The 25,192-nt window shown below is 39.6% G+C and overlaps 1 protein-coding gene and 1 long non-coding RNA gene across 2 annotated transcripts in view; both read right to left on the reverse strand.

Annotated features, from left to right (window-relative positions):
* Positions 1-19,208, reverse strand: part of LOC114251418 (facilitated trehalose transporter Tret1) — a 60,929-nt gene extending 41,721 nt beyond the window's left edge. The window contains exon 1 of the mRNA XM_089728539.1: positions 19,003-19,208. The gene's annotated coding sequence lies outside the window, so the exon portion shown is untranslated. The remainder of the gene's footprint in view (positions 1-19,002) is intronic.
* A 790-nt stretch (positions 19,209-19,998) lies between these two features.
* On the reverse strand, positions 19,999-24,803 carry LOC149502630 (uncharacterized). Its single transcript, XR_016323287.1, has 2 exons — positions 23,680-24,803; positions 19,999-23,574 (listed from the first exon to the last, which is right to left on the reverse strand). It is a non-coding gene; the product is annotated as an uncharacterized LOC149502630 (long non-coding RNA).
* Positions 24,804-25,192: the final 389 nt, after the last annotated feature.

Consider the following 25,192-nt stretch of genomic DNA (forward strand, 5'->3'; position numbering starts at 1 on the left):
TTTTTAATAATCGATTATTTTGATGTATTTTTAATAGAATAATGATTTCTTCGGTTTATATTGCTTTTATTTTGTTCAAACATAATTTTTTTTATAGTTAAAATTTTTGGTGATTTCGTTATTTTTTTTATTTCCCAGATTAACTGAATCTGGGAAGGAGAATAAAAAAAAAGTTTGCAAAAAAAAAGAAGATGCTGTATTAATTTATCGCTGCGTCAATGCCCTATATATTCGTATTGAATATTATGGCTGAGCGCAAATCCTGAAGGTTCAAGGCCAGCGCATTTTGTCCGAGTTCTTGGGTTCGAGAACATCTTCCACGTTAACGCAAGCACAAACGATTGTATGGTTAAGACCTTCGATCAATAATAATACTAGATTAAGGATCAGGAACAAAAATAAGACGCTCGAGTGGCCACGTTTGCAGACACGAAAACATCTTCTTTTCTTAGAAAAAAGTTTAATAATGTTAACCACTTCAGTTTATTATAAACCTTAATGCTTAAACATAAAGTTTAATTACCATTGCGAAATATATTTATTTAGGTCCTTTCGTCAGAGGAAGGATATTATGGAATAAATTTAAAATGTCGCTTGAAAATAAAAATTCATCATGAAATATTCATTCTAAAATGGATACATAAGTTAAAAGGTTAAAAACACTTTTTTTACAATTTCGTGCTTATTGTATTGTGGAACTACTAGATGTAATTCTTGGTATTACATTTCAATGCTCAGAACACAGTAAGTATTGAAAGAAGTAGAGTTGCAGAATATCGTCGGCTTATTGCAAGAAGTCATTATGTGACATATTCATTATTTTGGGAAAACGGCATTTTAGTTGGAATTAGTTGGTGGTTATGTTGATTAGCCCATATTATCCTTAATTAAAGTGAGAAAAATATAATGTTTTGGATTTGCTTAATATATATATTAATTAAAACAAATGAGAGTCGGTAGTCATATAGCATTATATATTACTAGCGACCCGCCCTCGCTTCGCTTCGGAAACATTAAAACACACATGAAACCAAAAAAAAAAATTAAAAAAAATTTAAAAAAGTAGCCTATGTTCATCAGGGACAATGTCGGCTTCTAATGGAAAAAGAATTTTTCAAATCGGTCCAGTAGTTTCGGAGCCTATTCGAAACAAACAAACAAACAAATCTTTCCTCTTTATAATATTATTATGGTATAGATTTATAAACCAAAACTAAAAGTTAATGACTTCTAGCTACTGTAAGTTGGTTTGATATGTGAATTAATTATTTCTTAAATTAAAATAAAACAACAAAATTCTTATCAAACCTAACTGAAATAAACAAAAATGAATAATAACATAACAATTCAAAACAATTCTTTCTTAACAGTTGACGTAAGAACTTGCAATAGCCAATATTGCAAAGTACTCGCGACAACTTCGCAGTCTCAAAAGTTTTTCATAACATTTTTTTTTTATTTTATTGCTCAGATGGGTGTACGAGCTCACAGCCCACCTGGTGTTAAGTGGTTACTAGAGCCCATGGACATCTACAACGTAAATGCGCCACCCACCTTGAGATATAAGTTCTAAGATATCAGTATGGTTACCACCGCTGCCCCATCCTTCAAGCCGAAACGCATTACTGCTTCACGGCAGAAATAGGCGGGAATAGACCCGTGCGGACTCAAATGAGGTCCTACCTCCAGTAATTACGCAATTTATAATTTCTCGGGTTTGATTTTTATTACATGATGTTATTCCTTCACCGTGGAACTCAATCGTGAATCGTTGAGTACGTATTTCAATAGAAAATTGGTACCCGCCAGCGGGATTCGAACACCGGTGCATCGCTAGATACGAATGCACCGGACGTCTTATCCTTTAGTCCACGACGACTTCATAAACTAAAATAATAATAAATAAATAAAAAATCTTCTCTCTTTTAGTTAATCAATCAATCATATATTTCTTAATGAAAATTAGGAACTGAGCTTAAACACCACAAAAAAACATAAAACAAATAAGAAAATCTAGGTTAAAAAAAATCTGTATCAGAGGTTTCTTCTTCAGGAAGATAATTTGGACCTGCTTTATCAGGTATATTATTATACCAATGGTGTAGCTCTGCAGGCTAGGTCTTTAAAATTGGAAACGGATATACTGGATACCTATATTGAATAATGTTAGGCCGGTTTTTCCAAACTTGAAGCATTTAACCTTCAACCACTGTAGCTTCTGTCCTACCGAGTCACTTGACTTATTAAACATTAATTTGTTTCTCAACTCTTTTAGCTCCAAGTTATCAGAGTGGCTCATTACAATAGGTTCATACGGCTTCTTTGCTGTTTTTTTCTTGTTTAGCTTTCTGTTCGATCTAGCCAATCTTAAAATATCACAGAGGTCTATCATAGAAAAAAATGGCATAAAACGCATTTGAATCTCGATAGCACTATGCATACTATCGACCTCCATATGTGTGTGGCCCAATTCTAAATACTTATGTTCAATCACCTCAAGGTGGGTAACTTAAACTAAGTATAGCGTTAAGCATAACAGAAACTGATTACGCTTTTGCATCAGCTCGCTGAGTTTCTCACCGGATCTTCTCGGCGGGTCGCAATTTCCGATCCGGTAGTAGATTCATTCGCGAAGCAACTGCTCTTGAGTTGTTAGGTCTTCGTTATTAGGCGTGTTAGGCGCTCGGACAGCTGTTCGCAACTCCCACCCCTCCTGACTGAGCCTTTGCTAGCCCACATGTCCTGGTGAAACTGGAAAAACCTCTGGGCCATCATTAATCCTTCAATCCTAAAAAAATATAAAAAAGCCTGTCTGGTGTTAAAGTGATGACTGCAGCACATAGAGATCTCAACGTGAATGCCACCACCCATCTTGAGATCCGAAATCTAAATCTAAATTGTTCCGTATAACGGCTGCTCTACGCTTCAAACCAAACCGCACGGCTGCTTCGCTTCGATGATGGTACCAACTCGTACGGGCTTGCCATAAGCCAACCTTAATAAAACCAACCTTCCTGTCAGTAAATACAAGTTGGCAATCGTAGTCCACTGGTATGATTCTCAGATAACGATGTTGCCCGTTCTCCAGTGTATCATTTAACGTATTTTACACCCGTGGAAATAATGATGCTATTGTAGGTCAGGTGTTTGCTTGCTAGGTTGTGCGAAGGTTGTTCGGAATTTCAATTGCTCCAACATTTGCTTTCTCGTCCTTGTTTGAAATATTGATTTCGCAACATTTTGTCAGAAATCATTAACTTCTATAACAGGCGTGGTAATCAACGTATCTCGCCGCAAGCTGACCGAGCGAAGCAGTACTCTTTCGTCCCGCGCAAACCCACCCTCACCCGGGTTCGTCGGGTTCGTCCTATGCCCCGTGTTCCCTAGACAAGCTGTTTTGTCGCATTTCACCAAACCCTATATAATTCACTAAACTACAATCGAGGAATCACATGGCCTGCAAGAATTTACTATGTTATTTTAATCGATGTTAACTTATTAAAATTATGCCATTAACAAAATGAAAAAATAATGAAAAAGAATAAATGATTTTATGGAAATCTCAATATTATGATTTATACTATATTAATATCGATAAAAATCATTATGATTACTTATTGTGCATTTGTGCTGAAATGATTCATTACAAAAACTAATTAAATGTAAATAATGAATTTTATCGAAATACAATTTTAAGCTATATTATACTATACTTGTTTTGATAAAATTAATTTCATGCTGAAAATGTGTTCTGTAATCTAATGTATGCTGTTTTCCAATAATTATCCATTTAATAAAATTAACTAGTGCTGCTTAGTGAATCTTTGTAAACGCCTGACATCCAAAGTTGCAATTATCAATTTTCTGCCAAAGACGTAACGACCAAAATTGGCCAGCTAGAAATTAGTGTGTTTTTGCATTTTGTAGAGGATACAAAAATGAGCCCATTATAGATAAAAACGTATTTAGTGATTTTTTGCAGTTAATGAGCAATAAGCCGATATATTTGTTTTAGGTTTGTTTTGTATGGTGGCAACTATTTTTGACCGATTCAAAAAAATTGTAGGTAATATTTTTTTACATTGCCGCTATTGCGACAAATAGGTAATAAAAAATAAAATTTAATAAAGTCAAAAAAAATTAAATGAAACAAGAAACAGTTTTCCATGTATTCTTTATACAGAAGTAATTAAAACAGTAATGTAGGTTTAATTACCTTTAAACAGATTCAGCTTGTTATAAAGCTGTCTTTTAGAAGTCATTTTTATATGAGCGGTTTCTTTTTTCCAAATATAATGTAATCTTACATCAATGAATTTTTCTATAATCAGCTTAATTAGGCTTATTTTATGGCTATGTTCGTTTCCCCGAGAAAGCAAATCCTTTTCAACCTAAGCGCTTAAAATATGTACACATATAAAGTTTTTATCATACCTTTTTGTATTGATTTGCCATCACCATTGAAGGATTATTCTAAAATTTTTATAAGGGTTTTATTAAATTTTTTTCTCTTTCTTTCGCGACAATATATTATATCCATTCTGCACAGCGAAAAGAGGTTACTAGGAAATCTACAAACAAAAATAACGTTATAAAATAACAACACTACCCCATGCATTCCCTGTTCAAGAATAGGTGATATTTGATGCAATAGTTCTATTATTGGTCGAAGGTTAAGACTTAAGAAAGAAGTCGTCAGGCAACATAGTTGAAACTGCGACTCAGGGTAGATGTCGATTAATGTTAGGTATTTTACGAATAAATATAATAATTAACTAATAAAAGCCAGTTATGCTAACACTAATATTAATAGAAGATAACAATTGTAGAGCTTGTAGTTCATGTGTGTCTTACCTCAATGAAAAAATTATGTAGAAAAAATAATATCTTATTTATTTATGTTATCATTAAATTAAGTTACCCAAAGTTAAATTTTTACGAATGAAATTGTCGTTCTTTATCAAAAACAATAAAAGCTTCAGAGCGACTCTACGAAATATATGCCGTGACTTAAGTTCATCTTATTACTGTTCATTCTAAATTCGAATTATTAATTTAACATTTCTTTATTTTTTTACGTGCATAAATATTTGTGACGTACAAAAAAAATCAATAATAAAAACATGTTTATTTGAAAAGAATCGCTAAATATATGAAAATAAAATTTACATCGTTAAAGCCTCTTTCATTAGGCATTAGTAGGGGAAGAAAATGTCATTGCACTGACAGTTAAAATAATGGAGTGTGCTTGCTATTAAAAATTTCACATTAAACCGAAGGAAATACATTTTAAGAAACAACTTTAAACTTTGTTTGTAATCAAATAAAAAAAATTGTATTACCGAAGTCTTTTCATTATTAGCTGCACGTGAAATCACCAGCGTTACATTTGACATTTGAATGAAACACTTTGCAAGCGTTAAATTTGACATTTGAATGAAACACTGCATTTTCCCGGAACAAGATGGAACCAGTCCTATAGCAACGCTTTTGGCAGCTTTTCGGGTTAAAGATATTCTTTATTCTCAAAAGAATTACATAAATTCACTTAAATGAGAACATTAAAATGTACATGACAATAATTTATAGTAACAACATGCGGTGCTATGACAATTATTTAACAAAAACTATAAATATTATTTTCTTCAAATGTATAAACAGGGTAGATTGCCACAGAAGCGAGGTAAGTACAACGATCGCCTCAACCAGCCGCGCCGGCCGCTCAGTGGCGGGTAGATATTGGCGCCACAAGGAGCTAGTTCGCATGGATGCGGCATTGGTATGGTTGGATGCGGCTTTTACTATGCGTATACGTCGTTTTCACGTAAGCAACCGTAGGTGAAAAATCTGAATATGGTAATCTATTTTTATTCAGCGCCTACTATACCAAATTTAAAGCATCTAAGACGGATAGCTTCGGTGACGAATTAGTAATATTTTCCTTTTTAAATATATGGAAAATCATATAGATCTTATAATATTATGACGCCTCTTCGTCTCGCGCGCCGCCTGCTGTATATCGTAGTACAGACAGGAAAATACAGTGAAGATCTGGATTGTTTTTATTGTTTAGATGGGTGGACGAGCTCACAGCCCACCAGGTGTTAAGTGGTTACTGGAGCCCATAGACATCTACAACGTAAATGCGCCACCCATCTTGAGACATAAGTTCTAAAGTCTCAAGTATAGTTACAACGGCTGCCCAACCCTTCAAGCCGAAACGCATTACTGCTTCATGGCAGAAATAGGCAGGGTGGTGGTACCTACCTGTGCGGACTCACAAGAGGTCCTACCACGAGTAATTACGCAAATTATAGTTTTTCCGGTTTGATTTTTATTACACAATGTTATACCTTCACCGTGGAAGTCAATCGTGAACATTTGTTAAGTACGTATTTTATTAGAAAAATTGGTACCCGCCTGCGGGATTCGAACACCGATACATCGCTAGATACGAATACACCGGACGTCTTATCCTTTAGGCCACGACGACTTCGAAAGTCCCTCCGAGACTACGTCCTGTGGGATTTTCCCGATAATAAAATCCCATCCTATTATCAGGACGGGTACCGGCGAAGGCGGATTTTGGGTACGCACTATGTGGAACTTAGGTTTCGTGGAGTTGGAGTGATGGAGCTCGATGTGGTTTAGTGGGTTGTCGGTTTTGCGGAGCGGATCTTTCCTGGCTGACGCTGCGCAGCGCCTGGCGCTCAAGGCGTAGTCTCCCGGCAGGAATTGGAAGAAGAGGAGGACCTCGGTCTTCCTCTTCTTCTCTGGAGGTGCCAGAGTCCGACATAGCCCGGTCTGTTACCCGCCTGAAGTGGTAGCCGGAAACGAATTCCCTAGCGTCAAAAACAAACAAACAAAGGACTAAGTAGTTACTAGACTAGCTTTGATGAGTAGAACAATAATACAAAATATATATAATATATAAAAGCAAATTCTCTCAGGTTGGGCCCGTGAGCTCATCTACCCTTGCCGCGCGTAGCTAGAATAGCCTCTGCGACTACCAGCAAAAAAAGATCGGGTATAGAAATATTGACGTTCGATCTTGATGACCAAAGTCATGGATGAAGTTATACGTATGATAATATTCCTTAAGCCAATATAATACGAAGGCAGTTGAGCCAGTCCAAATCGCGGCTTGCTTCTCAAATTTGTGCGGCCCAAAACGTAAAAATAGGGCGCTGCAAATTAGTAATATGATCTTAGGTAAAAATATTAGATTCTACTATTTATTTATTATTTATTATACAGTATTTTTTTTCAATGAACAAGGTTTTATAAGATTCAATTACTAGAACTTTTTTGCCGCTAATTCAGTCGTAATTTGATCCGTAATGTTCGACAGCCCTGATCTAAGCTATCACGTGTCTTTCTGCTTTAGAACAGTACCAAAACAACCTGTATAATAAAAATAGAACTTAACAAAGAATTTTATACTAAAAACTAATAATTAAATCTTAAACAGAAGTATTTTAAGTTAAATCTTAATATATTAAGTTGCTGGAAGACTCCGTTTGAACTTTAGTGAATTATCAACATAATTTAAGACGTGGGACGAATATAAAACATCTAAGCTAGTTTCCTTAAGTGAAACGCAACCATTACTAAAATATTAAGAAGAAGGTGGAAGAGAATAACATCGTTTTAATAGGAAGCATGATTACTTCTTTTTAAATGAAAATTTGCTTAGGAACCAGTCATAATGATAAGAATGTTGGAGTCTCCAAAGAATACCTAGAGCAGGTGAACTATGAGTTCATCCACTGGTCAAAGTAATAAAACAACTACTACGCCCGCATGGTATGCTCATGAACTCCTCGATAAAGGTCATGGGGCGACCTGAGGGGGTCAGCACGCTAGCGCGCTGCCGAGGACTAACAACACTACCGTCGTGAAAAAGAGCAACCGGTTGGCAGTGTATAGCGTCCCATCCTGGCAGGCTGGTTCTGGTTCAGCAGGGTATTCCGGGACACCAGCGGCACCGTCTTGGAGACGTGACGGGCTACCGCACCGAGACGGTTGACGTTCTAGAGCCTTCGTTCTTCACCTCGAAGGCTCCGTCGGCCGGGCGTCCTTGGGTCCTCTCTTTTTTTTTAATTTTTTTTTATTGCCCTTGTATGCAGACGAGCATACGGCCCACCTCATGGTGAGTGGTTACCGTTGCCCATGGACTTCAGCAATGCCAGGGGCAGAGCCAAGCCACTGCCTACCGCTTAATACTCTCCACAAGCCTCGTTTGAAGAAGGACATGTCATAGCGCTCGGGAAACACTGTGGAGGAAAGCTCATTCCATAGCCGGATGGTACGTGGCAAAAAATATCTCTGGAAACGCACTGTGGATGACCGCAGTGGCTCCAGGTAGTACGGATGAACTCTACTCCGATGGCGGGCGGTGCGATGGTAAAAACGAGATGCCTGTATCATCTCGAACAATTCCTCAGAGCACTCCCCATGGAACATACGGTATAAAATACAGAGAGAACCGAAGTCCCTCCGCAGACCCAGAGGCTCCAAACGATCCGTGAGACCGGGATTATCGACAATCCGAATGGCCCTCCTCTGTATGGAGTCAAATGGAAGAAGCTGGTATTTGGGAGCCCCGGCCCAGAGATGGGAGCAGTACTCCACGCGAGGCCGGACTTGTGCTTTATAAAGCAGAAGCCTTTGTCCAGGCGTGAAGTACCGCTTCGCTCTGTTGAGGACTCCCAGCATTTTGGACGCCAACTTGGCTTTGCCTTCCAAATGACTCCGAAACTGGACATCGCTCGAAATGCCGACCCCAAGTATCCCAATACTCTCGGAAGGTTGCAGGGATACTCCTTGGAATTGCGGCGCCATGACAAAGGGGTCCTTTTTCGCAGTGAACGCGCAAACTTGTGTCTTTAACGGGTTGAATTGAACCAAGTTCAATTCACCCCATTCGGAGACTCGCCCCAGAGAGTTCTCCACTTCAGACACAAGTTTTGATTGTCTCTCTTGCACCACGCTTCGAGAGAGACTCTGATGGCCGATATATCGCGCATCCCCCGTGCTGTAATCCGCATAGCAATGCATGCCATCAATAGACAGCATGTCATTGATATACAGGATGAAAAGCGTGGGGGAGAGCACCGAACCTTGTGGAACGCCAGCGTTAATGGTCATGGTATCAGAACAGTCACCGTCTACAACGACCGTGATGCTCCGCCCATCCAAAAAGCTAGCGATCCACTTGCAGAGACCCTCGGGGATTCCGTAAGATGGGTGCTTCGACAGAAGTGCCCTATGCCAGACCCTGTCGAAGGCCTTCGCGATATCAAGGCTCACAGCAAGAGCCTCGCCCTTGCTCTCCAAGGCTTCAGTCCACCTGTGAGTAAGGTATACAAGAAGATCGCCAGCTGAGCGACCGTGACGGAAACCGTACTGTCGGTCACTGATCAGCTGACGATCTTCAAGATACTTCAGGAGTTGTATATTTATAATTCGCTCCATCACCTTGGAAAGCAAGGAAGTTATCGCGATAGCTCGATGGGTCCGACCGGTCACCCTTCTTGGGGATAGGGTGGACGTGGGCGTTCTTCCATGAAGACGGAACCCTGTTAGTGCAATAAGTGAGGCGATACAAACGTGTTAGCGCAGGCGTCAGCTCAGGGGCGCACCTTTTCAGAACCACAGCAGGGATGCCGTCCGGCCCACTCGACTTATGGACGTCCAGGAGTCGGAGTTCCCGCCTGACTGCACACTGTGTAAAGCAGATCTCCGGCAGGGAACTGTCACACCGGGGGATGTTCGGTGGTGTGGCACCCCCGTCGTCCACAGTCGAGTTCGAGGCGAAGAGTTTGACCAGAAGGTCAGCCTTCTCTTTCGCACTATGGGCCAGACTGTCATCGGACTTGAGTAGTGGTGGGAGACTAGACCTGCAGAAGTTACCTTCTGCAGCCTTAGCGAGCGACCAGAAAGCATGGCTCCCGGCGGGATAGCTCTTCAGTCGCTCGCCAATTCTGGCAACGTGCTCCGACTTCGCCCTGGCAATAGCCCTCTGATAGGACTTAGAAGCGGCGTTAAATTTCCGCCTTTCCTCAGAGGTATTAGGATCCTGGCGTCTCCTGGCATCATTCCATGCCGCGTATGCGGACCGCTTGAGGTGTGCAGCGTCCCGACTGGCATTATTATACCAGGGTCCACTGCGACCCCCGACGGGCACCTCGGAAGAAGGAATGAACAGTTCCATCCCCAGAAGCACCACGTTTTTAAGTCGATCCGCACAGACGTCAGGATCACCAGAGGAAAAGCAGAGCCGCCCCCATGGGTAGGATGCGTAAAATTCACGCAACCCATCCCAATCTGTTGACATATACCGCCAAACTCTTCGATAGCCGGTCGTCATTCAACGACCAGGACGAGAGATCGGTACCGCAGCACGGATAAGGCAGTGATCAGACGACCCAAGTGGAGCGTCGACCACCACACTGTATGCGGCCGGATCGGTGGTCAGCAGAAGGTCCAACAGAGAGGGCTCGTGCCCCTCAATATCTGGGACACGGGTGGGCTGTGTCACCAGCTGGGAGAAGCCGTAGGCCAGGGCGAAATCGTAGGCAGCCCGACCCGGGAGGTCAGTGGTTCTGGACCCCAACCACTCTTGGTGGTGAGCGTTAAAGTCTCCAAGAACCACCACCTCCGCAGATGGGTACTGCTCAAGTACGCGGTTAGTCCACTCTTGCACATGCTCTATCAGAGCTGAACCTGCATCACTGCTGTGGGACCTGTACAGGCACGCGTAGACTCGGGTACAACCCCCGTGATCTACGCGCAGCCACAAGATGGACAGGTCCCGTTGTTCGAGGCCTCGTAGACGGCGACAACAGACATCAGCCCGGACGAATACACACACCCCGGCTTTACGCAGGAAGTTGTGCTCCAATACGTAGCCGGGGTATTCAAGGTACGAAGTGTCATCCGGAGCAGATATCTGTGTCTCCGTCAGAAAAAGGAGGGCAGGCTGCGCCGTCTCAAGATGGTGGTGTACGGCGTCGAGGTTACTATGTAGGCCCCTTACATTGCTGAAATCCACATTAAATGTGGAATGGGGCATCGCCGACAAAACCCTTTTCCTTTTTTTAACTGTCATATTATTATTATTTTTTGGAGAGTGGGATTGGGTGGGGTAGGAAGTTCGAGGCAAAATCATGCCAATACCTGAATAAAGCGCGGAACACAGTACGTGCTTGACCACGGGTTGCGTGAGAGACTGACGCAGGGCATGGAAGGGCCCCCAGTCCACCCTGCGTGCGATCGCCGGGATCTGGTTCCAGTTTTGACCGCGTCAACCCCCTTACCCTACCCGGGCTCTGACCACGGGGGGATCGGACGCTTGGGCGAGTGCGAGAGTGCAGGGGTGTCTTTTAGAGGGTTTTTTTTCCACAGGAGAAAATCGCCGGATCCCCACCCGCACCGTAGGTGGGGTATGTGGGAGTCGAACCTCACTAAAAACTCCTGCCGCTCACAGCCGGCACCCTACCTTGGACCGGGCGGGAACCCAGTCGGAGCTATTGAGACGGCGGGACAGGGTTTACACAGAGCATATTACATCCATCCAGCCGTCCCCCCCACGCCGGACCGGCGGCCGCTAGCGTCTTTTAGGGGATAGGCAAATTCCATCCATTGGGACCGAGGTCTGCTCTCAACATCTGCGAACCAGTCCCACATACCCCGTGCGCACCCTAGGCTTAGACATCGTAAGAGGCTCGGCCAACGGCCCAAAAAAAATTGCATGCTCATGAATATTGCACATAGCTGAAATTAGGCGATTTCCTTCCCCCCAAACAAAAGAGTCATATGGGCAAAAACGACTTTCAAATCTAAGTTTCTATGAATATGAATTCCGAACGATTAAAGCCCGACAGATCGTTTTGCTCGTCTAAAAACTTTTAAAAATGTTCAGTCTGATGCTACTTAAAGCCACATTTTCATTACATTAAAAATTTTACTAAGCGTTTTAGTCTGCTCGTTTTGAATGTAAATGTAAAACTTAGCAATAAAATGTTTTAGTTTTATAAAAAAAATATGTTAATTTATAATACTAATAATATTAAGACAGTCGAGAACCCAAAATGTCGACTGTAATGGCTGCCTTTTAACAACATTTTTTATTAAACGCATTTGAAAAGTATTTGATTAAAACATCGTTAAATATGAATTAAAAAATATGACACTTATGTAACTACACTTACAGTAACGATATATGATTGACGTAACTAAATTAAATCATTGTCGGTATCTTTCAAAAAAAATCAAAAATTAGTTCCAAAAAAGTTTTTATATTATGTGTGTCGTGAATATCTGAGCTCATAATCACAGCGTCAATGCCGCCATTTTGAAACATACTTAAGGTATTGTATAGTAAGGTATAAGTCTTGATTGAATTTAAAGCGACTATCTCTGAAACCGGAACACACGACTGATTTTTTCATCGATATAGTGGCTTAAATATTAATTGTATTTTTTTTGATTGCCTTTGTAGGCGGACGAGCGTACGGCCCACCTGATGGTAAGTGGTTACCGTCGCCCATGGACTTCAGCAATGCCAGGAGCAGAGCTAAGCCGCTGCCTACCGGTAGGTATTATTATGGTAGGTATTGTAGATATGATAGGTATGGTAGGTATGGTAGGTTATGAAAGTAAGTAAGTTAACTATGGGAAGAATTATAAAGTTTATTATCTATGGCAACTGGTAAGTGGTTTGATTTGAGAATCCTTCGGGAACTATTTATAGGTACCTTCGTTCTTCTGAAGTTTTTCAGTAAAACGTTCTTAATTTGAATTTAAAAGGATAAATTCAAAAATAGATTTTAAATTGAGACTGTTTGAGTTGAGAATATACATTAAACACCGAATAAGACTTGTTTCATAAAACTGCTTAGTTGATTTCAAATTCGTTTTTAATGTAATCGATAAACAAATAAAATCCCATTAAACAAGGCAAATCGCTTTTAATTTTGATTAATCAAACCCACAGATTACTAAAATTAACATGACTTGTTTTCGAAATAAAATGTGTGTACGCAAATTCGTGACCTAAGAATGAATTTATTCAAAATCAGTGATGCTAATGATCCAATTAAAGGGTCCAGTTAACATGATGTTGACCTCACGTTCGTACAGGAAATATCTTATAACTAACTTTAAAATCACCTTTTTTTTTATAAACTTAAACATTTATGAATACACGTATATCGATTATGTAATTATTTTGTAATTTTCGGATAAATTATACCTACACATGATGAAGTTACAAGAGATCAGAAGTATTAGATCATAATACGTAAATTGCGAGCGGTACCAATTGGTACTGCGTATTATATTGTTTACTCGCTATGCAAATCATCCTTTTTCCCCCACCTAATCGTTGGTAGCTTAAAGATGTTCGAATCGGCAGGTGAGCTCACGGGCTCAACCTGAGAGAATTGCTGATACTAGCCCAAGCAAGAGCAGTACTACGCTGAATCTAATACCGGATCGGAATCGCAACTAACTGAGAAGATCCGGCGAGAAACCCAGTAGGTTGGAGTCGACGAGGACGGTGACCGGTGCTTGAAGAGCCTAAAAGCACCGAGAGTGGATTCGGAGGATCCGACAAGACATGTTTTGGGCGATGGTGGCTTTAGGCAAATCATCCGTTAGTTTTTAATATAATTATATAATAAATTATAATAAATTATAGCTGAACTAAGGAGTTCAAAAGCCAAATAGATTTTAAACGCTTACTTACTTACACTCTAGATGTGCCATCAATAATATTCTATTGTGGCTGACACATCATTTAGGTCAGTGCTTCCCAACATTTTTGCTTCCTTATTTTTTACTACCTTTGCTGATAGCCTTGAAAGACTATATTAGCGTTACCCTAGCGTGTAGGTGAGCTTTCGGGGCTGAGACCGGAGGTGTTGCTAACACTGGCTCTAGCAAGAACAGAGCTTCGCAGAATCTACCACCGGATCGGAAACGCGACCCACTGAGAAGATCCGGCGAGAAACTCAGTGGGCTGTATCTATGGGTTAGTTCGCTCGTCGAGCCCTTCGTCGCAAGCGTCGGGTTCGGCGAGGACAGTTACCGGTGCTTGAGGTACCTAAAAGTACCGTTAATGGATCGGAAGAACCAGTAATGACGTGCTTAGGGCGACGTTTTCCTTCCCTTGCCCCTTTTTTTAATTAATTAATTATGTATCCCCGCCCTGATAAATCCATACCAACTCCTTCACCAACATATCATTTCATATTTATCCGACGGTCACAGTCTAGCTAGCACCTCACTAAGTTATTAGGTAGAAGGTTCTCTTTCTCTCTCTCTCTCTCTCTCTCTCTCTCTTCCCTCTCTCACTCTCTCTCAAGTTGCTTCTGCTTTGACTTTTAATATAGTACGTCAAAGTCAAATATGTACACGCCTTTAGAATACATTTTGTTACAAAAAACAAAATCCTTGAATAATTTAAAGATAATAACTTTCGTCGTAGTCAAAAAAACATGAATATTAATTACCGTTAACCTTTAGTGAAATAGGTTTTCTTATCTTGAGCTGACAAGAACAGCTTTTAAGAGTAACGTAACTTTTATTATTGGACAGCTTAAAGCATAGAACAAAATTATTATTGAACTAGCGACCCGCCCTCGCTTCGCTTCAGAAACATTAAAACACACATGAAACCAAAAAAAATATATGAAAAAAAGTAAAAAAAAAGTAGCCTATGTTCATCAGGGACAATGTCGGCTTCTAATGGAAAAAGAATTTTTCAAATCGGTCCAGTAGTTTCGGAGCCTATTCGAAACAAACAAACAAACGTGGTTTTGTGGTCGTCGTGGCCTAACGGATAAGACGTCCGGTGCATTCGTGTTGAAGCGATGCACCGGTGTTCGAATCCCGCAGGAGGGTACCAATTTTTCTAATGAAATACGTACTCAACAAATGTTCACGATTGACTTCCACGGTGAAGGAATAACATCGTGTAATAAAAATGAAACCCGCAAAATTATAATTTGCGTAATTACTGGTGGTAGGACCTCTTGTGAGTCCGCACGGGTAGGTACCACCGCCCCGCCTATTTCTGCCGTGAAGCAGTAATGCGTTTCGGTTTGAAGGGTGGGGCAGCCGTTGTGACTATACTGAGACCTTAGAACTATATCTCAAGGTGTGTGGCGTATTTACGTTGTAGATGTCTATGGGCTCCAGTAACCACTTAGCATCGGGTGGGCTGTGAGCTCGTCCACACAGCTAAGCAATAAAAAAAATAAAAATAAAAAAAAAAAAAAAAAAAAAAAAAAAAAAAAAAACCAACAAACAAACAAACAAATCTTTCCTCTTTATAATATTAGTATAGAAGTATAGATATAGAAGTATAGATAATATTAGTATAGATAACATGTACAATCCAAAGGTTCTTAGGATTGGTTTTATGAAATTGTACAAAGATTGAGTGAAAAAGAAGACAGAAAATCTTTAAAATATTGATATGCTTTCTAATTTTAAAATATGTGTTATTTACGTAAAAAGCTATTTTTCATTCTAATAATGAAAATCAGATATTCAATCTTAATCTAGTAAATTTGTATACAATGCTTTCGTTTAGAATAAAGTTTGTATATTTTATAATAAATCATAATCAAGTTTGATTAAAATATCAAATTGTTCAAACAAGCGAATCTATTTTATTAATAGTTTAATAATGAGCATTGATTGATATACATATATGTATAAAGCTGTTTAATCTTAATAAGCTTCTACTAAACAAATGAATAAATATGTATTTATTTAGTGACTCGTAAATACATGGGACCTTTTGGTAATAGAATTATTTTACGGTCGTAAAAATTCTTTGGTTCACGTTGTAAACTCATTGGTCGAAAGAGGCCATATTACAAGTGTTGGTACATAAACATACCTGTGTGTTGATATAATATTTAAATTGTAATTTTCGTGATAGTAACATGTCTAATCTCAACAAAGAAATGAAATCGGAGTTTTTATCTGTTAGTTGGAATGCACTTAAAACTATTATTTGCTCTTTGCTACAATTAAGTGACGCATTTATTTCTCTAACTTTTTATTTTTTTTATTGCTTATATGGGTGGACGAGCTCACAGCCCACCTGGTGTTATAAGTTATGGTGTTATAAGTTCTAAGGTCTCAAGTATAGTTACAACGGCTGCCCCACCCTTCAAACCGAAACGCATTACTGCTTCACGGCAGAAATAGGCAGTGTAGTGGTACCCACCCGCGCGGACTCACAAGAGGTCCTACCACCAATAATTACGCAAATTATAACTTTGCGGGTTTGATTTTTATTACACGATGTTATTCCTTTACCGTGGAAGTTAATCGTGAACAATTGTTAGGTACGTATTTCAATAGAAAAATTGGTACCCGCCTGCGGGATTCGAACACCGGTGCATCGCTAAAATTTTCTTTTTCTATTTCTTTCTCTATTCATATGGACAAAACAAACTTTTCTTCCGTATCTACTTAACACCTCTCAGTTTCGGACCTCTTCAGTTCGCACGGGTAGGTTCCACCGCCCTGCCTGTTAGAACTTATATTTCAAGGTGGGTGGCGGCATTAACGTAGTAGATGTCTATGGGTTCTAACACCGGGTGGGATGTGAGCTCCTCCAACCATCTAGGCAGTAAATAAAAATAGAGTCAGCTTGTTTGACCTAATTCCCCACAAAGCAATAAAAAATAAACAATTGAATCTATTTTCAGAATAATTGTTAAATTAGTAATCGCGAAACATGACACGGATCAATTACGAAAACAAATAATTAATTAATTACTTACTGATGGTAGGACCTCTTGCGAGTCCGCGCGGGTGGGTACCACCACCCTGCCTATTTCTGCCGTGAAGCAGTAATACACCGTTGTAACTATACTTGAGACCTTACAACTTATATCTCAAGGTGGGTGGCGCATTTACGTTCTGGATGTCCATGGGCTCCAGTAACCAGTTAACACCAGGTGGGCTGTGAGCTCGTCCACCCATCTAAGCAATTAAAAAAAAAAAACATAAACTAGGTATTAACAATTTACCACACTAAATCTATGTCTCAAAGCTATGACAACTTCATCCTAATGCAAAAATTCGACATTTTAATTTAAAATCTCTCCGACTATTGCCCAATTGACATGTACAAATGTATGGTTTGTTGATTGATTGTGTTCGACTCTGCTTTTTTTAATTCTCAACAGCACTTAACAGCAATTTTTAAATAATAAATATTGTGATGACTCTTCAATTTTTTCTGTAGTAGTAATATGAACATTCTAATTTCCATTTGTAAGCTTTTTTAGTTATTACTAATGCAAGTCGGTCATGCTCTACGTTGACTATCGCGAATTGATTAAAAATCAACGATATTTTCATAGCAAAATATTTTTAAAACTACCAGAGCGTCATATTTAACTTTTATTTATTTATTGCCTTTGTAGGCAGACGAGCATACGGCCCACCTGATGGTGAGTGGTTACCGTCGCCCATGGACTTCAGGAATGCCAAGGGCAGAGCCAAGCCGCTGCCTACCGCAAAACTTTACTTACTTAACTTACTTACTTAACTTAACTTACTTACTTAACTTAACTTACTAAACTTAACTTTACTAAGACAGAGACATTCTCTAGAACACCAACACAAGCTTACCAATTAATAGGACAAACAAACATTGGTTTTCAATTACATTGCTTAGATCGGCCGACGGGTTCTAGGGTCAACGTCGCCCTAAACACGTTATTACGGATCCTCCCGATCTATTAACGGTGCTTTTAGGTACCACAAGCACCGGTCACCGTCCTCGCCGAATCCGCCGCTTGCGACGAAGGGCTCGACGAGTGAATTAACCCATAGACACAACCCTCTGAGTATCTCGCCGGATATTCTCAGTGGGTCGCGTTTCCGATCCTGTGGTAGATTCTGCGAAGCACTACGCTTGTTAGGGTCAGTGTTAGCAACACTCCCGGTTTGAGCCCCGTGAGCTCACCTACACGTCAAGGCGAAGCTGAAATAGCCTCTCAAGGCTATCATCATAGGTAGGAGAATAATGAAAGAGTTCTAAGCCTATATAGTGTAAAACCGTTATTCGAGCCCATGGAAAGCACAATCCCCCATCAAAGCCACCCACCTTGATCTGCGCGTTATAAATCATAAACATTTTTCGAAATACACTCCAGTTTGTTTATCAATGTATGTGAATAGATATATTTTGTTGAACGAACGAATTATCATTAATTTTTTTCTTACATGGGTGGACGTGCTCTCGGCCCACCTGGTGTTAAGTGGTTAAGAATTTAATAATAATAGAACTGCACGAAGTGTTTTCTACTATTTTCAATGTATTTAAATGGTTTTATGAGATTACTATTACCGAATTACTGAATTTTTTTGTTTTTGTAGATAGAGTCGAGCTTTCCTTGTCACGTATAGTACCTGGTAGCATATGGTCAGTGTAGCCCATGGACATCACAATGTAAGCTCTACCTCCTGCCTTGAAACATAGTTGAAGTTTTTCTCAGATTTTTATTATTATTATTTAATATAAGTTTTTATTCTTTTATTGTGGAAATCCAAGAAGATGGTTCATTGGAAGTTTACGTTATTGGAAATTAATGAAATCAGATGTTTGAACAGTAGTACCTATATTTTAAATTGAGAATTATCTGTGTAGAACAACTAAAGTTATTACTTGAATGAGCCGATAAGAGTTTACATCTCAAATTCGTGAAAATCCGCATCCGCTCATTCTCATTCTACTTAGTAAGTTATTACACAATATTTTTCCGACAACTTTTTTTTTATTTCGCGTTTTCTCTTGTTTTCGTATCTCAGTATTTTTTTTAAACCGTAACAATCAATCCATTAAGAAACCAATATTGAAAATTAGGTTTTTTTTTTAACACCGTTACAAAAATCATCTGATTACAACGTCCTATATACCCGCGAAAATCCCATTAATTTTTTTGGGCTTTTTAATTTTCTTACCACTTCACTTTAAAATTATAAACTGTGGTAAAATATGGTTTAGATAGTTTCGCACTGACTTAAAGAACCGGGAGCGTCCGAACTCCGTACCACATACAAGAGACAAAGCTCACGGAAGACTGAGCCGCATAGGAGGCTCAATAGTAATTTGACCACGCATACGAATTAAAAAAAAAACCTATTCACATTCATAAATCGGCCAGTAATTTATTCGATCATCACAATGCCGTTTCGATAAATCGTGATATTGTTTAAAATTCGAATCCAAATTTGTAGGTTATTAGAAATTTTAAATAGTTCATCTATTCACAATTTGAAAATGCTAAATGCTAAATTTGAAATTTAATTTTTTTTTTGCACGACTTCATTAATTATGAACGATTACACAGAAAAAATACTTAAGTTTTAAGTAAAATTTCTTAGGTTAATTTAAGTTTAGTAGACCACTTAATTTTAATTAGATTCAAAAAAATGTCATGATATACGTAATTCGTTTAGAGACTGATTGTGTGTGTCACACAAGTTTAAATGTGTGCTGTGTGTGTGTCTAGATTCTCGAATATGGATCTAGAATGTGGGTCTAAATTAATGAAAAAAATATCCAAAGAAGTTTATTTGCATCAGAGGCGAGCACTCCGCTCCCACAATAGTTCCTTATGTCACATCGCAGATGAGCTCTAAGAAAGTATTTATAAAAAAAGTCTCTAAATGGTTTATATGGAAGAATGAAATCAATGTATTTTATTAATCTAGTAACGTAACGCAAGTATACCAGTCTCTTCGACAGATGTGGTATAACAGCACTCTTTGAAGGAAGTTATGGTAATAACAAATACAAAGAGCACAACATTTTATTGTTCTAAAGATTTAACTACTATTACTCGCAATTGAACTACAAACGCGCATGTAAAACAGTAAATTGTAGTTTTTCAGTTGTACCAGACTAGATTTGGCACAGACGACTTTTAATAGGCATTCTATTTAATAAATATCGAACACGATTAAACATTTATTTATTTATTCAACGTAATGCACATAAGTACAATGGCGGACTTAATGCCTGAGGCATTCTCTACCAGTCAACCAAGGGTGGCGTAGAGAATCCTGTGGTAGGTGCATAACTTAATGTGAAACAACCAAACTACATTATATAATATACAAACACATACACGGTATATATATATAATCACATAAACAATGTACACAATTTTATATCATGATAATAATATAAAATTTACACATATATCTATATATAATCTCTATCATATACTCACATATTCACATACATATTCATATAGTGTGTATTAACACAACTTAAAAATATAACAAATTTATCAGAGAAATAGAACCACATATACATATATGAGTCGTCTATTATCAAAGGTGGCAATCTGTGCATTTGGACAAAAAATTTTTATTGATATTTCAATACAGATTGATTTGGATATAATCGTCTCCTTCAAAGAATACGGTTCAAAACCTGCATTAAATAAAGGTTAATAGTTAACCTGTTATTTATCTAAGATGTCGTTCAGAAGAGTTTTGTGACTGCCAATGGAATACAAAGTCAATAATTCGTTTTTCTGATTTACCAATAATTATCCACAAGTCACATTGCCGGCTTTGATACTAGTCGACTCATATATAGTACAAGATATAAACATCTACTTCATTTAAAAAAAAGCAAGACATTACGTAATGTATGGAGTCCGACGCATAATTATGTACTTGATTCGGTTGAGACCATAAAATATCTGATCTTACGCGTTTTCTGTCGCTCATTGTATGAATTTTATCAAGTCGATTTTTATGTTGTTATTTTTATCATAATTTGCTCGTATTTGTTTGTATGAATTTTGAGGTATGGAAGATCGGTATGGATTTTTTTACAACTTGTTATTTTGTGCGTAGCATGTATTATGTTGACGAGTGCTGACGGCTGATGTATTTTAATTTATATGTAAGCTTGAGGGTAGATATTATCTTGTTGAACACCAAATAAAACGCTGTCACTTCTGATTCCTGATTCCTGATTTAATCAACAATATGTTATCTTAACAATTCACTTTAACACTTGTCCAACTTTAACCAGTACGTACAACAATCACTGAATCACACAACGTAACAAGGATATAGTAAGTGCACCAGGCAAGCGCAGTCCAACGAATGTTTCTCGCAAGGCACGCACCGCCTTTTTATACTAGCCGGCGCAGCTGGCTTATGAGTCACTTCTGTTGCACGAGTGGAACGACACGGCCGGCGCACCCGGCTTGTGTGAGTCACGCCTGTTGCACGTGATGTTTATTAGAAATATTGTTAACGCCGTCACGGCCATACTGACATGCGCTCGTCCTCGTGCGCCTTTTTATGGTTGTTCTGTAGACAATAAGCGTATTCGTTCATCCTGACATTAACGGATGCAACTTAAAACGTGGTCTATGATATTAACAATCTAATACGGTTCGGTTCGCATAATTCTTCAGAAAATCCTATACTGGCTATAAATACTGATTGCTTACATACCTGGGCCAGTTCATTTAAATCTCTTCAGGTATGTAAGTATGTCCCTTTTAACTTAAATCGGAATTGTTATCCCTTCAGTTTTTCGAACTGGACCGGATAATGCTAGACCGGATCGCAATCCCTGTAGCTAATTGTTGTGGCTAGTCCGGATGAAAATCCCTATAGCCAAGCCATTGGACCGGACAGACCCTTCAATGACTTCACACTTTTTTTTTTTCTTCTCTTTTTTTTTTTTTTTATTCTTTGCTAGTCCGGATCAACATCCCTTTAGCCAAGTCGTTGGACCGGATACACCCTTCAACGACCTACATTTTTTTTTTCTCTTTTTTTTTTTTTTTTGCTAGTCCGGATTAACATCCCTTTAGCCAAGTCATTGGACCGGATACACCCTTCAATGACTTACAATTTCTTTTTTTTTTTTTCTCTTTTTTTTTTTTTTGCTAGTCCGGATTAACATCTCTCTAGCCACATACAATTCTCTTTTTTTTTTTTAATCTGCTTGTACGGTAGCCGTTGTTAAAACATCTCTTAAACCAGAACATTTATACGGAATTTCTTCAGAAATAGTGCGAGCCCGACCATCGTTTTCTACATTTCCAACACCTGCACCTGAGGTGCCTGAGCTTACAGACATTGTATCACTACCCCCAGACTATGTTTGCTGTATCGCTATTTGCGGACAAAAATGTCGCTTCTATTGTCAGTGATAGAGTCGTCATCATTAAGATCAGTTTCATGAACAAGATTACTTAACCCATCTGTGTACGCCGTCACGTCATCGTCACTATAATTTTCAGAAATTTCTAGTAGGCCTGACGGGCCTCGAGGTACTTCGCGTAAGTTTTCATGGGAAACTTTGTACACTAGAACCATTTACATGTCTCAACTTATACCTATCGTTTTCCAAAACTGCAGATGATTGAAAGATTACTGGTGGTCCGGAGGCCTTTCCCGCTTCACCGGGACGGGTGGGCGAGCAAAGGCTCAGCCAAGAGGGGTGGGATTTGCTAACAACTGCCCGAGTGCCTCCAAAGGAGACCTAACAACTCAAGAGCAATTGCTTCGCGAATGAATCTACTACCGGATCGGAATCGTGACCCACTGAGAAGATCCGGCGAGAAACTCAGTGGGCTGATGCATGGGTTAGGTTGCACGTCGACCTCTTTGTAGAGTTCGATGAGTACGGTTACCGGGGTTCCTCAGCCTGCTCCTAGTGTTAGAGCTGAAGGTATCTAATGCAAGAGTTATTGGATCTGGTGGATCCGTAAGGACGTGTCTAGGGCGACGACGGTGACTTGCTCCTGCGTGATCAGGATTCGGGGTGCAGTAATGTTGAAGGGACCTTTATATTTTCGGTCTAATTTACGAAAACAAAACCCCCAGCGGAAAAGAGTTTGACTTTAGCTTTGCCTCGACTAAACCAAGCTTCTGTTTGTGCCCATTTTTGTTTTTTTTTTTTTTTTGTTTTCGCAGGCCTTCGACCGTGCTAAATCAAGATCTAATCTAGAGGGATTATCACTCTGTTGAAACTTAGATATTTCAAGTGAACTACCCTGAACGGTAAACATCTATTCTATTGGAGTAAACCCTGTTACTCGACAACGTGTACTATTAAGGGCGAGTTGAATATCCCCTAACTGCTCTTGCCATGATTGGTCCGAGTTACTTTCAGATCAAAGAGTGACTTGTTCATGAAACCGCTTACCATTGAATAAATTACTATGTTTTTTTTTTTTTTTTTGACACTACATTCTGACCTTGAATGGAACATAAAGGGGAAGCCAAAACCACTTATCTGTAACACACTGAAGCTCTGGAACACACGTTGACGTCTCTGGTTGGACCTGCCACAGCACAGTCTCCTACGAGGCGGCGCACCCTAGCGCAAGTGCAGCCGGAGCGCGGGGGCTCCAATATCGGCAGTCCGTGCTGGAGGCGTGATCTCGTCGTTTGGCGGACCCGTCGGCCGGCCTTCGTACCGTCGAGGCGATCTGCCCGGTTCTCGCGGACTGGGTGGGCCGCGACCGCGGAAGTCTCACCTCCGGCTACCTGTGCAGACTCACAAGACATTTTACCACCATGCAAACTTCTTACCGCAACAAATCTTACCAGCCACCACGCAAACTACAATTTTACGGGTTCCACCTCTCTTACACGATGTTACTCCCATACTGAGGAAGCCAACCGCGAACACTTGTCAAGCACGCACAAGCACGCACTTCACCGGAAAAACCTGCATCCGCCAGCGGAACCCGAACACCGCCGCATCGCCAGACACGAACGCACCGGACGTCTTATCTTACAGGTCACGACGACTTCAGATGTGTCAATTTTTCTTCCCCACGGAAACTTGCTTGCTTTCTTGTTTGCTTGCTTGCTGGAGCCCGAAGTCATCGAACGTGTAGTGTTATTGGTATTGAATCGAGTAGATTCTAAAATTTCAGCGACAATTCACAGTCTCATGTCCTGGTTTACTGTACTAGTGCCATATAACTCTAGCAGTAGTCATTGGCTTAAAAACGATTCGTGTCGGAACTACCCACTCGTCATGACAGATCCATTATTGCGATCGAAGTTTCATTTGAGATTTGCACTTGCCTTAATTTCTTGCAATAGCTTGTTACGTGTTGTATTTCCGTTAGTAAACGCCATGTGATGACGTCGACAGTCAAACTGGGCAACATGAGCCAGAACGTAAGATGTGACGATTTCTTCGTGGCTCAGATCTTCCATCGAGGTAACAGAGACGTTATTACACGACTTACGTATGCTGCATTCACGTTCTTGTGGCGTACCACTACTAGTATTCTGATCTGCATAATGTTTTTTTTTTTTGCTGTACTTCGAACATGTTCAAACACGTCACGCCAGTGAGAGTAGAGTCCTGATCCCACTTCTGATGTAAGCTTGAGGGTAGATATTATCTTGTTGAACACCAAATAAAACGCTGTCACTTCTGATTCCTGATTCCTGATTTAATCAACAATATGTTATCTTAACAATTCACTTTAACACTTGTCCAACTTTAACCAGTACGTACAACAATCACTGAATCACACAACGTAACAAGGATATAGTAAGTGCACCAGGCAAGCGCAGTCCAACGAATGTTTCTCGCAAGGCACGCACCGCCTTTTTATACTAGCCGGCGCAGCTGGCTTATGAGTCACTTCTGTTGCACGAGTGGAACGACACGGCCGGCGCACCCGGCTTGTGTGAGTCACGCCTGTTGCACGTGATGTTTATTAGAAATATTGTTAACGCCGTCATATATTTATACAGTATTTTAATTGTAAAACTTTTAATGTGGGATGGCATTGGTTGCGTTCAAGGTGTTTAAAATCTTTAGCCAGTTTAAGCCAAATAAAAGATGAACAAATGTAGATGGCATCTTTAGCATTTGAAATGTTACAAAAATACGTCATATTTCACCATAATACCCTTTCTTCTCACCCTACCCTTCTGCTACTTCTTTCACATAAATACAAGCTCGAACAGATTTTTTTGAGATGGTTTGTTATGAAAGAAGTTAAGAAACGCTTAGAATCTAGTAGTTTTTTTTCTACCTAGCTTAGAGCAGTGAGAGGCTATTTCAGCGTAACCTTAACTAGTAGGTGAGCTCACGGGGCTCAAACCTGACGACGTTGCTAGCACGAATCCTAACAGA

Source organism: Bombyx mandarina, chromosome 07 (genome assembly GCF_030267445.1).
Source record: "Bombyx mandarina strain Sakado chromosome 07, ASM3026744v2".
NCBI lineage: Eukaryota > Metazoa > Arthropoda > Insecta > Lepidoptera > Bombycidae > Bombyx > Bombyx mandarina.